Raw genomic sequence first — 15,558 nt, 5'->3', positions numbered from 1 at the left:
CAAAAATCAAGAAAATATGTCCCATGCCCCCAGTCTTCTAGTCAATGACATCCTTGAAAGACTATTAGGGAGGGAACACCTGGCAAAGAAATAATCATAGACAACACACAAAATAGATAAATGTCAGCATAGCTCAGTCGTTTAAGTGTTAAAGTGCGTGTGTGTAAGTCACTTGGCCATTTCTTCCAGACTTGATTCTGATAGTGAGATATCGCGACATCGGAGACCGTAGGTAAACTATCTGTAAAGTGTTGAAAAACACTTGATGTCAAGGTGGGGGAAGTGTTGAGAAACACTATTTTGTGAGTTGTCAAAGAAACCCTAATGCACAAGAATACCTCAATAGGCTAAGTAGTTATGCCCCCAAGATGAGGACAAGAAACAATTCCAAGCTAGGAAATGTGTAGCAAAGTGGATGATTGAGATTGATAGACATAGGTGCAAGGGTTTCAAGTAGCGCCTGTTTCCAGGTTTTCACCACTTTGACAGATTTTTTTTTTATTTTGTATTTTTTTTTTGGCGATACATCAAAGTGCCTATTGCTAGGTTTTCACTAAGAAGATCTTTTTTCAGGACATTTTTTGATTTTTAGGATTTTTTTTCAGCATCATATATGATTTTTTAGATTTTTTAGAAGGTTTTAGAGATCACTAGTTCTCAAGCAAGATCACATCATTTTCTCCCAATGTCTAGCAAGGAATAGGACATGATGGAGAAATAAGCCAATAGATAAGCAAAGATGCATAAGAAAGGAATGTGAAGCAAGTGAAAGTGACCCTCAAGGACTGACTCCTCAAGAGTACCCAAGCTAGGGAAAGAGGTGAAATAGACATATGAAGCATGTTTTGGCTAAGCAATGGAAGTAATGAGAAAGATAGCATGTAGGATAAGCGATGAAGCCAACAAGTGTGATAGCATATAAGATAAGCAATGGAAGCCAATGAGTAAGATAGCATGTAGGATAAGCAGTGGAAGCCAATGAGAGAGATAGCATGAAAGTGTGCAATCCAAGAGAGAAGACATGTCAAGAGGCCTACGAGAACCATGTTTGATTTATTATGATCAAGACCAAGGGGTCAACTAGATAGTATAGCAATGGGATAGAGCAATAAGAATAAAGCTCAAGATAGAGGCTACAAGTGAATGGGAGAGCACAATAGAAAATCTGGTGGATAAGATAGCCAATATGCAAAGATAGCTCAACATTGTCAAGATCAAAGAGAGAAGAGGGGATAGATGGATGATGAAAGAATTACGCATGATGCCTGTTTGCGAGGTTTTCATCATGGTACTTATCCAAGGTGCCACAAGAAGTAGTTTTCACCATAGGATAAATTTATTTCTCTTTACTTTTGCTACCAAGGTGCCACAAGAAGTGGTTTTCACCAAGGCACATTTTCATTTTTTTCATTTTTTCTATTTCTTCTTCTTTTTTTTTTTTTTTTTGAATTTTTAGAAAGAGCTCAAGCTTTTTGAATTTAGATAGTGCTCCTATAGGAAAGATAAGTCATGATAAGCCAAGACCATAGAAAGGTATGCTCAAAGATGTTGATAGGGTGATGAAAGAGAAATGGTAGTAGGAAGAGTATATGGAAGATAATAGTTCATGTATAGAAAGTTAGTGTAAGCTTTAGAGGATTTCATGAGGGTAGTTGAAATATTGGACAAGATCAACATTGACACACACCTTGAAGGGTATTGGAACAATGGAGGAATCATGGATGAAATAGCTTGAGATTTAGATGTATGAGGTGGTAGAAGAGATTTAGAAAAAAGTGGAGTGGAAGGCTTTGGAATATTTTTAGAAATATTTTTGGAAGAAGATGGAATGGAAGCCTTTGGAAGCTTGAATGTCAACTTTGAAGTATTTTCAATATTCAAATCTTTTAAAAGAGACTTGGGAATCCATATAGCTTTAGATTTTTCTTTGGATACTTCAAAACACATTTCTTCAATAATGGGTTTAGGTACCCATATTTTCTTTGATTTAGCTTTTTTAATAGTGGACCTTTGTGGTCTCTTTTGTGCATTTTCCTTCTTAGCATTCACATGTCGATTAGATGGGACATAGTGATCTTCATTTTTCAATGGATTCTTATGTTTATTCTCACTTCCAAAGGACTTGGGATTTGTGGATGAATAAGTATGATATGACTGGTTTGGATGTATAGATGGGTGAAAAGTCATCAAGGATGAGTGTCTTTGTTGATCTTGAGGTATTATAGGAGAGCTAGGAGTGGAAAGTGTAGGAGATGAAGGAACATAAGGTCCCAATATAGATGGAAGGTTTGAAGGCTTTAGCTTTGATGGATAAGGACCAAGGATAGACTTAGGAGATTCAAATGGATAGTGAAAAGGGATATCAACATCTTTAGAGTGAGCAATGTGGTCAAAGCCATCAATAGACTCATGAGTAGCTTTGATAGGAACAACATTTTTAATAGGAGCACTTGAAGCTTGAGTAAAATTTTGAAGTGGATATGGAGAAGTAGAACATGAGGGGACACTTTGATCTTGACAAGTAGCTTTGGATAGCATATGAAGAGAACTTTTCTCATAATTGTCAGTAAGCTCAAGGGAGATAATGGAAGTGGTATCTTCATCATACTTGGGGGATGGAAAAGACATAAGATATGGAGGGGAAAAATCTTGAAAGAGATGAAAGGGTGCTTGATCTTGATCTTTCTTGACATTTATAGCTTTTTCTTTTTCAGAGTCCTCTTGACATGGAGCCACTTCTAAGGACAAGGGAGAATGAAGAGTGAATGGAGTAGTGCATGAAGGTTGAGGATGTTTAGGATTGGTAGCATGGAAAAGGTTTGCAGCCAAATGAAGGTTAGCTTGAGTTTCTTTTAGAGGTAGCCCTTGAGGGTACACATATTGCATATGGAAAGCACTAGGTTTTTTGTTTGATGGAGGCATGTTGGAAAGCTTTGAAGTGTTGGGAGATGCATGAGTGTTGGAAGAAGTGGAAGATGTAATGGAGCCACTACTAGACATAGGTTCATCAATGTAATCTTGCTCAAGAGAAGTATCTTCACCACATGAGTCACTAGAGGTTCCAAGATCAACAATCTCATCATCAATGAGATCTTGGATTTTATGTTTCAGCTCTATACAATCAGAAGTAGCATGGTCATTAGATTGATGATAGGCACAATAGGTATCCAAGAATGGATTTCCATAGGAGCTAGACTTAGGCAACATGATGAGTTTAGTTTCAAGAAGTGTTTGCAAAATGTCATCATAAGAATGCTCGAAGGGAGTAAAAGTTCTCTCAAAAATATGTCTAGGATCTTCTTGTTGTTTCTCAAGTGAATAGAATGCATTCATGTCTTCATCATTATCTTGGTCAAAGATAGGTCCATCATGAAATTTTAGCATAGGCTCAAAGGAGGTATCACTTGCTTGTTCTCTAAAGAGGTCTTTAGATCTAGAAGAAGAAGACATTTGATGTCTTGAAGTAGAGCATGTAGACCTAGAAGAAGAGGATGACCTCAAAGAAGGTGGCTCACATGCATGTAAAGACCTTAAGGAAGATTCATGTAATGATTCAATCTTCTCCTCCAACCTTTTCTCAAGTTTAGACTTCATTTCTATCATGCGCTTAGAAAGATGAAGGTAAGAAAGATCATTTGTCTCTTCTAGTTCTTTGTATTGTGCATATAGAACTTGAAACTCTTTAGTGACATGGAGGATATCATGATCATCTAGATTTGGTTGAAGTTTGGTAGCACAAGTTTTAGATCCCATATTTTTAGATGCAAAGCCAAGCATAAAATAGTCTAGAAAATAACTTGATGTTGAAACTATAGGAGGTAGAGTGTTCACTTGCCAAGATATTAGAGAGAGATTAAAGTGACTTGTCAAACAATATGTCCAAGAAACTTACGACATGAATGACTCAAGTCAATAGCTAGGCAAGATGCCCAAATAGCCAAATAGATAGAGCAAGCGGGGTGACAAGTGAACAACTCTCCAACCCAAGAGTGTAGTCAAGAAATCAAGGTAACCATTTTAGCAAAAGGATAACTAGCAAGCAAACATAGACCATGAAGATAGGAAGACCATGAGCACTAAGACCAAAGATTCACTTTAAGCATGTTCAAGCACTAGAGACATATAAAATAAAAGTCAAATAATGAGACTCCTCTTAGCAAGCAACACAAGAAAATGTTTGCATTTGATGTTTTGACTTGGTTGATAAAGTTTGACAATAGTTGATAGCATAGCAAGTTTGATGTTCAAAAGCAATTTCTTTCCAAGCAAGATAGTGACACATGGAGTAGTCTTCAAACAATCAAGCAAGGGACAAAGCAACCTTGCATGATACAAGCATATGTGACGTCTCAAAAGAATTCCCTAGAATTATCGTCATGTGTATGTTCAAAAGATTTTCACAAGTATACCACATTCGAGAACACATCAAGCAATATCTACCTAGAAGTCATAGTTCATTACTCAACAACTTGGCCCATGCTTGATGCTCCTTTGCCTCACACCAAGTGGTTTCCCACAAGAGATATTGGCTTTGTCATGGAAATGCCATAAGCATAACCAAGGGAACACATATGGTGAGTGTAAATCTTGGGGTGATCCGGGTAGTCCACTAGGATCAATCCTTGCACCAAGAAGTTGAGCGGCTAAAAAAAGGGTAGTTACTAACTTAGAGTTTTTAGATCGGGCTTCCGTTCATAGTGTTCCTCTTGCTCCCAATTACGGGACACCTCACCTTGCGATGAGTAACCGATCTCGCGATCACAAGAGTACCTTAAGCATTCTTGCCTAGTGATCTCCCTATGGTCGAAATCCCATAAGCGATCACACTAGGCAAAGACAAACACTATGTCTACCAAAGTTTTGTGTCCTTGGTAGCCTTGAGTTTATAGTGGGTTGGAAGAGCCGGGTAATCTACTTGTCCCCACTTGGGTCGTTCCTCTCAGGTTGTCCGAGAGCAGGCCCTCTAAAGGATTCTAACTACACAAAGTGGATCAAATTTTGGAAGTCAAGATTTCTGGTTCACCACAAGGGTGAAGAGCATACTCTCCTATTCCAATCATTTTTCTCCCAAACATGCCAAGAAGATTCAGTTACCCCTTGCTTTTGAAACCAAATGGCAAGTCAAGATTTCTGATTCACCACAAGGGTGAAGAGCATACTCTCCTATTACCAAAAGACTCCAATCACAAGTTTTATGTGCCTATGAAAAATGATCAATTATTCAATGCCACACATGAAAACAAAAAAGCAAGAAATTTTGAGTTTTTATGCTTTGGGCAGCCCTGCAAACAATCGTTAGTAGCCCTTGCGCATTTGAAGCTTTGACATGCGTTCTTTTTATGCAATGTTTCAATTTTTTTTCACAAGGATGGCAACCTGAAATCACAACTTGTTAGCAACAAAAGTTAGTGTGAAATAACATAAAAATCTGCAATAAAAAGTGGTGAGTTGCTTCAAAAATCTAATTTATCCTCCAACCAAGTACATGCAAAGAAAGTGCAAGTTAATCACAAATGCTTTCATTTTTACTCTTTGGTTTTGACCTAGTCAACAAGATTGAACTTTTTTGCTATGATTTCGTATCCAAAAATGAAAATGAAAAAAAGAGACCCCTGTTAAAAATCAGAGAGCTTTCCAAAAATGCAAGAAATTTTAAAAAATCTCTTCATTTGCTCCCTAGAGATTGATTTTGTCAAAACAGGCCAAATTTATCAAATCGAATTTTTTATCCTTAATACGATCTCAAAATTAAAAACACAAAGAAAGAACCCCCATTAGAATTCAAAAAGCTTTCTGAAAATGTAAATTTTTTTAAAAAATGCGCTGATTTGCGATCAAAAACGGCTTTTTATGAAAAATAAAGAAAATATCATAACTTCCGAAAATCACGTCAAAATGCTCTGAAAATTGGACTGAGACATTTTGAGCATATACGCAACCTACAAAAAAAATTTCAGAACCAAATTCTAAGCGGTTTAAAAGATATGATCAAATCTTTAAACCAACTAAGTTTTTGGCCTTCAAACCAATTTACTTATGGCTTGGCCTTAAAACCAAAGTGAAAATTCTACAAAAGCATTTGATTAGACCCAATATGCTGCTGTAAAAAACCAGAGATAAGAAATGAAAGCAAATGGAGCTGAAAATTTGATTCAAGCCCCACGGTGGGCGCCAAAAATGTACACTCGATTTGTGTCACACTCTAAACCCTTCTATCCAAACGATTCCATGAGTTAGAATGCTTAGATGCCGGCTTAGAGCTCCCTATCCATGGAGTGCAAGAGAGTATATTTTAAGAATAAGAAGGCTCTCAAATGAGCCTTAGAGATACTCTTCTTGCTAGTAAACCATGCAATGGGAGGTTCCAAAGACAAGATGCAAGAATGCAAATGTCCCAAGGAGTTCCTCAAGGATGCAATGCAAATGAAGATTAAGCTAGAATGAATATGAAAAGTGAAGCTATTCTAAGCATGGATGAGAGTGTTACAATCCAAATATTAAGCTATGTGAGAGATTATTGAAAAATAAAAGCTAAACTAACATGCTATGGTATGAGAGAATGTAGACAAGAAATAGAAGTTCTCCACAAAGCTCCAAAGAAACCTATTAGAAAACCTGCAGCATAACAATGTTCAAAAGATGGATCGATTGAGGGGGAAAGCTCTCTCCCTTTTAAAGATGTATGGATGGTGGAGATCAAGATGAAGATGGTGGATGATCAACGGTGGAATTCGAAAATAGGAGTGATCCATGTGCACACACAAATCAACCAATAGAATATAAGTTGACTTGTCATATAAGACAAAAGTCACAAAGCCTTTTCTTTTAATTGCAAAATAGAAAAAGGACTTTATGTGTGCACTTTAAGTGGGTTAGAAGAATGGGGTCTTTTATTTAATTAAAAGGGGACATGTTCTTTTAATCAAATAATGAACTTAGGATAGCATAGTCAAACTATAGGTTATAATCAAATAAATTGATTATTAGCAATTTGGTCTAGGTAAATGATTAAATTAATTTAGCCAAAATGCTGAGAAGGGGGCTAATAGTCTAGATGACCATTTTTAGGTGATTACACTTACTCTTCAAACTTTTCTTGCCCATCTTACCTATTTGAGAATTTTTACATAGGCCCATATAAGGTTTCCTCAAGCTAGGAATACCTCTAACTCTTTTTTTTTTTCTTATCTTGTTAAAATTATCAAAATTCACACAATATAACCTTTTATGCCATAATCAACTTTCTTCTACTTGAGAAATGAAATATGAACATCTATTGAAATCTAGGTAGAATAGGTTACCTTTTGTTTTGTTACAGGACCCAACTAGATTTATTTTTCCATCCAATAGCTTAGCCTTCCCATTCATGAATTCAACCTTGAATCAAATATTATTCAACTGTGCCACACTCAATAGATTATGCTTTAGTCCTTCAACCTAATAAGGTTTGTCACATCTAAGTTAATTGGTTAGAGAAATATAAACTTTTCCTTTTATAGAACATGGTTTTCATTATCTTCATCTTTTACAACAATATAGGTCATTTCATCGTCATCACTTCTATCTAAATATTTAGCCATGAAACAAGACTTCTTACCTTTATCCTTGTAGTCCTTGTAGTTTTTGAAATCTTTCTTGCCTTTGTACTTTCTATTCTTCTTTCATCTTTGTCTTCTCTATTTGGACACCTTGCAACAATGTGACCAACTTCTTCACAAGAAAAATAGATTAATTTTTTTTTTACCTTTGTACTTTCCTTTTCCTTGGGGGTACCTTCTTGCAAATAGAGCTTCAATGGCTTTAAGATCACTGTCAAAACTATCTTCCTCTTCACTTCTAGGTTGTTTTCCATTAGACTTTAAAACTTTCTTCCTGATTGAAAACTTGGCTTCAAATGTGAACTCAAGATTACTAGAACTAGGAACATAATTATCATAGTTATCTAGCTCAAATTTTGTCAACCTTCCCACTAAAACATCTAAATTTATCTTGTTATTGGGATCATATCTAATCTCCTGAATAGATGACACATCAATTTCATAGATAGGAAGAATATTTATAAGTACCTTGCTTATAACTATTGCATCATTAATTTTACCTCTAGAGGCTTTGATTGCACTAACACTAGCTTTGATTCTCTCAACATATTTTGAAATGTTTCCATCCTCTCTCATCTTTATCTAATCAAATTGATCTCTTAATCTTTCTACCTTGGCTCGCCTCACATTATCATCACCTCCATAGATATTATTTAGTTTGGTCCACATCTCATGAGTAGTAGCACACCCTTTGACCTCATCAAATTCATCATAGTTAAGGGTTGATGCAATGTCAATTATCATAATGTTATGATTCTTCTTTTCAACAATTTCCTCTACAATCATAGTTCTAGTAGGAGCTTTATGCTAGGTATTCAAATATTTTAGACCTAAATCACTGATGGTAGCCATATATATCTTTATAAGTTTGTGCCAAGCCTCAAAGTTATCTCTATTCAACTTTAGAATCTCTCTTCTATAAGACATCTTGATCTTTAGCTTATGTCCTTGAAACCTTCTCTTTAAGCACTAAAAGATCTGATACCAATTGTTGGAAATATAGGAGGAGTAAATGAGATGGGAGGGGTGAATCATCTACTAAAAAATAAATCCAATATCCTTTGAATGTTAGAACAAAACATAAACTTAGCTAAAACTTTTGTAACTTGGTTAACACACAAGTACTCGGTTAACACTAACAATATGTTGTAACTCAATAAGAACTATATTAATAACTATTACTTGAAAAATACAAAACATGTAGATCTTAAGATATTAAGTGTGATTATCCTTACTTATAAAAGAAGTAGAATGAACACAAGTGACACCAAGATTTAACATGGAAACCTAATTTGGGAAAATCCACCAATTGCAACTAGTTGCTATTTTTAACTATTTTGAAGTGAGCCCTATTAGGAGCCAACCCTATTAAAGGTTATAAAATACATAAGTTTGAACCTATTAGAGGATTTAATTACCCTATTAGGAGTGGCCTTATGAGAGGTCTTTAGACACTTCAATCTAGAAATGCCACCTTGTTAGAGGATTTATAAATAGTTGTTAAGCCAACTCTATTATGAGACTTAGTTCACTGCTACAATGGTTAAAGAGTAACAATAATATGACTTAATTTTTGATGCAAAATTATCTTTTTTGATTTCAAATCTTAATTATGGATTTAGTACTTGATCCCTTCTTGATTGAATGTATCTTTGTAGCTCCTCAAGGATATTCAACTTATTCTCCTAATTCGCTTCTTCTAAGAATCTTCATATCTTCCACACATTCTTAAAAATTTTTAATCCTCAACTTAACCTTATAATAATACCATATGAATTGTCAAATTTAATTGAATACAACTTAGAATAATTAATATTCATCTTCTCAGTCGGCTTGAACCAACAAGTAAATCCATTAAACTCAATATGTCGAAACAAGAAAATCCTTCATTCATTGATCCTACTTGGTAGACACTAAAATTGAAATTATTTTCTTATGTTAACCAAGTGAAATTGTTTAACATTACATATTCAAAAACTTTCTTTGGTAAATAAGCGAGCTCATTTAATAGTAGTTCTATGCCAACTTTCATTTATTAATTGATTGAGCTTGGTTAGTACTCAACTTCTACAAGCTTCACTTCAACACCTAAGTGAACTTAGTAGATATTGTCTTCTAAACTCAACAAACATTAGAATACTTGATAGACACAGGAAATTGTCTTCATCACTTGAGTGAGCTTGACATACCCTGATTGGGAGAAATATGACATTTTGTGTAACATCAAAGACAATATACAATTAACCAATTATTTTCAATAGAGGGTATATAGGCTCCCTATACTTGATTTTGCATGGAGTAGAATCATACCTCCCCCTTATGGCTATTCTAGGTTGAAATGACAAACTATTTATTATAGCTTTGTACTCTCTAACATATTGTTGTAAAATTTGTTGATAAACTTAAGCTATTGTGTCATTTTCTTCCAATCCTTTAAAATCACTTTTAAAGGGTAAGGTTTTTGGGTATTCTTCTCTTATAGGGAGTCCTAGTCTTTCCCAAAATTTTAGGAATCTTTCATTTTTTTTTTCCAATCAAATTTATTTTTCATAAAAGAAACAAAAGCTCCAACTTGTATATCTCCAACATATAAATTTAGAAAAGATTGAATATGACCACAAAATGTAAATCTATAAAGGAGAAATTTTGCACATGAAATTAAGAACTGTGGGAGAATTGTTCATATAATCTAACATAAATTCAAAATCATTATCATAATCTAATTTTCTCTTCAAAATCATTTGGTTGATCTTGCACATTAGGCATTTCTCTCTTATAAAAATTTCACAAACCCTTGAGGGTTTCTTAAGACATGCTAGATGGAGTGAAATTTCTGCCAATTGATCAACTCTCACTTCAACTTCATTCCTTTCTCTTGTCACTTGTTCTAATTGTCTCTAAAATTTAGTAACTTGTTGCTAATATTTTTGAGCACTAAGTGACAAATAATGGGGTTATAGAGCACCTGATGTGTATGGTTATTGTTGCCTTTTTTCCCTAGAAATTTGTAATTTACTTCTTAGTATTTCAATCTAGTTTTCATAACCAACTTTCATTTATTAAATTTGGTGTTTCATTTGGTGCACTCCCTTCCATAGTTATTCAGTTGTTCTACTTTTGTATTATTCATAGACTCTAAATGTTCTAGTTATTATTGGACTTTCCTTTCTCTTTCAATAATCTTTTCATACATGTCATTCCTTATTTTACTTTCTTTCTCAAATTTCTTTTCTTTATGTGAAAGTATGAGGGATTCTCTTAATTGCATTTCATCATCCCTGAGGAACTTTCTCACTGGTTTCTCCATAATTTATTCTTCTTCCATGACCTCTTTCCCTTATCTTCTTCTACAAACTTCTACCTCTTCTCCTTTTTCTTCCTCCATTTTGGTTCTAAAGAGGATATAGCTTCAAACTCTTCTTCTCCCTCAATATTTTCCATACTAGAATCACTGTCCTTTAGAATTTGAGCTAGCTTAGGGTCATTTTGTAGAATAAAATATTTTAGAGAGGTAGAGCACTCCTAATTATTAACAAAATTTACTTCCTTACTCAAATTACTACCCTTTTCACCAATTTCAAGACTCTGAGAGAGTTCTTGTTGATTCCTCACATGATATTCAACTTGAGTTTATTCTACTTCCTAATAAGAGACTTACTAGTAGACACATTTCCCTTAGTATGAGGTTTTTTTTTGTTATCTACTAAGTCATTAAATTGATCTATAATTGATGCTTGCTACTCATTTTCTTGTTTAGAAACTACATTATTTTCCTGGGTAGGTTCCTTAGAATGTTCTTTGAACACAATTTTCTTCTTATCCAAGTTAAAGAACCTTATAAATTCCTCTACCTACTTTTGCCAAAGGCTTTAGGCCTAATCTTAGAAGGGGGAAACATTTTCCTAGATTTCTATTTCATTTTAATAATTTAGGAGAGTTGTTAGGCACCCATGTCAACCCTCTGTTTTAGTTTTTGTTTGTCCTTTGCCCTAGGTTTTTCCTTTCTTACAAAAACTAGTACCTACTTTATTTTCTTGACCCTAGGACTTAAAATAATCCTCCAGTTAAAAATATAAACCATGATTCCTCTCTTTCATAATTGTGTAGAAAATTAAATTTTCAAAATTAAGTGCATAAGTTCTTGGTACCATACCTCTTTTTGTTTTGTCTTAGTATTGTAAATTAATGATGATTGTTGATGAAATAGGAACCTTGAAAAATCTATCTGCATCTTTGGCCTTTTCTCTCCATAGAGGATATGACAAAATTTTAAAACTAGTGCCTAGTATCATGGCATACTTCTTGTCACATGCAAAACACTTCATTAAGTAGACTACTAAAGTTTTCTAGGGTTATGGTAATAGAATTATGTGTCATGCCAAAAATTTAGGTCAAAACCAAACCAACATCTTTTTTACAAGGGTATAAACATGTTACATACACAGACTAACTTTGAATGAGATACAATTAGGTTAATGGTAAGATAATGTTTACAAGTTTTCAAGTTCTGTAATTGTATGATAGGTTACAATATGTTTAGGTTAAATATTTCTAGTTAACATTTTTGATCAAGGTGATAGTTTGATGATGAGGTTAAAGTGTATTTTGAAGTTTTGTGTTCAATTTATAGGTTTGAACTTAACATCAAATTTAAATTTAAGATTTCACGATATCCACAAGTTATTATGAAGGTTTTCTTAAAATAGGTTTGATAAACTACAAGTGCCATTGCTATTAGAACATATGATTATTGGGTTTAAAGGTTTGCTTGTTTTAATTTTCCATAGTATAGTTTAATTTATAAATTAAATTGGAGTAACATGATTCCACCCATTTTCCAATCTTATATAATTAAACTTAAGTATATGTACATCCTAATACATTATAAATATCTAGGTAATAGTATTAGGGTTCATGGGAAAAAATGAATAGGGACACCTAAAGATACAAAATGCAATTGAAATCACTTAAAACTATATTACTTTAATTTAAATAAGACACTCATAAAAAATATAACTTAATTTAATAAAATAATATTAAAAAAAATTAACTACCAAGTAACTATACTCCTTAGCATTATAATATTACTTACAATTTAAATAAGACAACTAATTAACAACATCATAAATTAAATTTTCCTACTTTCTATCCCAATATATGTTCACTAATGGCTAGCTAATGATTTAATCTACCATATAATCTAATGCACTACTTACTAACTAAAAAAACTTACTAACTTAAACCTGAACTTTATCTAGTTTCTAACTTATTAAATTACTAATCAACTAGTATATTAAAACTTTTAAATAAAGCTAAACAAAAAAAAAAAAATTAACTACTTTATTAGTACTTTACTTTACCTTCTTACTAACTAACTTCATTAAATATGCTTACTCAAATTACTTAAACAACTTAAACACATAAAAAAATATCAAATTGAATACCAATTTACTAATTTTACCATTTAAAACTATCTCTAACTACATACCCTATTTTTTAGCCACCTACACTTACCTATCCATCATACTCTAATCCTTCTAACACCTTCCCTATTTCCTAGGCCACTCCCCACACTTCCCACCACTCATGCAAGTGAAGGTGGGAAATTTACCAAGGTTTTAGGCCTATTTAAGACATGCTAGTGCTTGTTCTAGAGGGGGACAACACTTGGGGTATTGGGTGCAGAAGTTAGGTGCCCAAGGAGGAGGAGGGGTTAATTCTTTTTTTTTTTTGGAAGGGGTGGGGGGAGGCAGTGTTGGAATACTTTAGAATAACTAAGAGGGGGGCTGAATCATTTATCCAAGTTCTATATGTATAAATAGAACTTTTTGTAGCTTAGTGAACCCATAAAACATTTAACTTCATCATGCATGCATCCATAAGATTATCCAATCACTTAAAACTTGTAGGTTACTATCAAATCAACTTGCAAAAAATGTAAACATGAAACACAATAGACTGATCAACACACTTGACAAAATGATTTATGTAGAAATCTAATTTTGGAAAAATCACTGGTAACATGCTACTCCTTTTCACTCTTCTAAAGTGATGCCCTATGAAAGGCCAACCCCATTAAAGGTTACAATACACACTGTTAAATGTGACTCTATTAAAATATTTCAGTCATGTTATTAGGTGTAAACCTTGTTAGAGGACTTTAGACCATTCACTTGGAATGTCACCTAGTAAAGGATTTAGAAATGACTACTAGGCCAACCTTAATCCAAATGATTTACCCTAGATTGATACAATTGTTAGAGATTAACAATAAGGCTTTGATTTGATAACAACTTACAACTTCATTTGAAAATTACAAATCACTATACAATCTTCCATTCTACTTGGCCTTTATACATTGTAGCTCTGATAGCTTGTTCACCCTTCAAGCATTCATAAGCCTTCTTGCTTAATATACCATTGCATACTCTTCTCTTAGGTCACTTAATGAAGAAAAACCCTTGACTCCTCTTCCTCAGGTTTTTGCACATGACAACCTTGCTTTATGACCAACCATTCCTATAAATAGGAAATTAAGATCCTTTTTCGACTCATTCTCCATCATCTAGTTTAGGATTTGGATGGATTAGGTAGGATACAATGAATCTACCCCACATTTCGTATCTCTTCTAGAAACTTCTCCTAGAATCCTCTTTGAATTTGCCTAAAAATGATTTACATTGAATTTTGTACCTCTGGCTCATCAATCTTATCTTCTTCTTGGTTCACATAATCCAAGAAAATAAACTTGTTAGCTTAGATCCATTAAATTCACGATATTTTAAATAATCTAGTAGCTTGGCATTATCTAGCTTCTAATGCTTGGCACATATTGTGTTGTTTAGAATCCTATATAAAAATCACTTGGCACAAAATAAAGTTTATTGGTGCTTGAAATCAACTAAATTTTACTCATCATCCACTATTTTACTTGGTATACACTAGAATGAACTTTTACTTAGCTTCAACTATTTATTTTTTTGGCTTGCACTGACTTTGCTTAGCAGCTACTATCCACTCGGTGAAGCTTGGTAGACAAAATTTGTGTAACTTGTTCTTCTAAACTCTTTTAGTATAACCAACCTTTATAACCTTGATTAGATTATCAATACATCATGTTATAATTTTCTTAACCTATTCTTGTACACCTCTACATAATCATAACTCAACCTTTCCTCTAGGTTCTATTGTTACATCTTTTGATCAAATCCTCTTCATCAATTAAATAAGTGATACTACTTAAATCTTATAAGTAGTTGTCTTACCATCAAATAGTAGGTTTGACATTAGTGACAAAAAAATGATTAAAGCATATTAGTCATAGTTGTATGTTCTTAGAAATATCTCTTTACAATCTCCCTCTTTGGCATTGATGGAAAACCAAACTAATCAACCAAATGACAAACATCTTGTTCAACCAAATTGATTAGGCTAAAAGAGTAAAACCAATAAAATACCAAAAATAAAATAATTTCTTGTATTGAAATCTCTCCCTCTATCAACAAATTCCATCTTTTGAATAGTTTACAAAACTATTTCTTGTAATTCCCTCTGAGTTTCTTCTTGTATGTCCCTCTTACTAGGTAGATGTTAGGATTTCTCCCTCTTTATTCTATTGATCAACTACTATCTCATTTAGTAAATCTCTCTTTCTCCTTCTAATCAGTCAATCTCTTAGCAATTATACTAGCTTGGTCAATAATTTTCTCCCTCTTTGAAAAAAATGCCAAAAACTTGTCATCTTAACATATAGATATAAGCTTTTTTAGTTTCTTTAATTTTCTCTCTTCGTCACCTTGCTTGTGACTGATTTGAAGTTTCATCTCTTTGATTACTTTAGGTAGCTCCTAAAGTAAGATCCTCTACATCAATTTGTAAAATATGAACATCAACTTGTTTGATGCAGAGCACTCCTCTTGTTACTTAGATAGCCTTTGATAAGGGTATCACCCCTAGTTTA

This window comes from Cupressus sempervirens, chromosome 6 (assembly GCF_028749045.1).
Source record: "Cupressus sempervirens isolate cs-2001-9-10 chromosome 6, ASM2874904v1, whole genome shotgun sequence".
Classification (NCBI taxonomy): domain Eukaryota; kingdom Viridiplantae; phylum Streptophyta; class Pinopsida; order Cupressales; family Cupressaceae; genus Cupressus; species Cupressus sempervirens.
The sequence above is the reverse complement of the archived record's forward strand: the minus strand, read 5'-3'. Positions refer to the sequence as shown.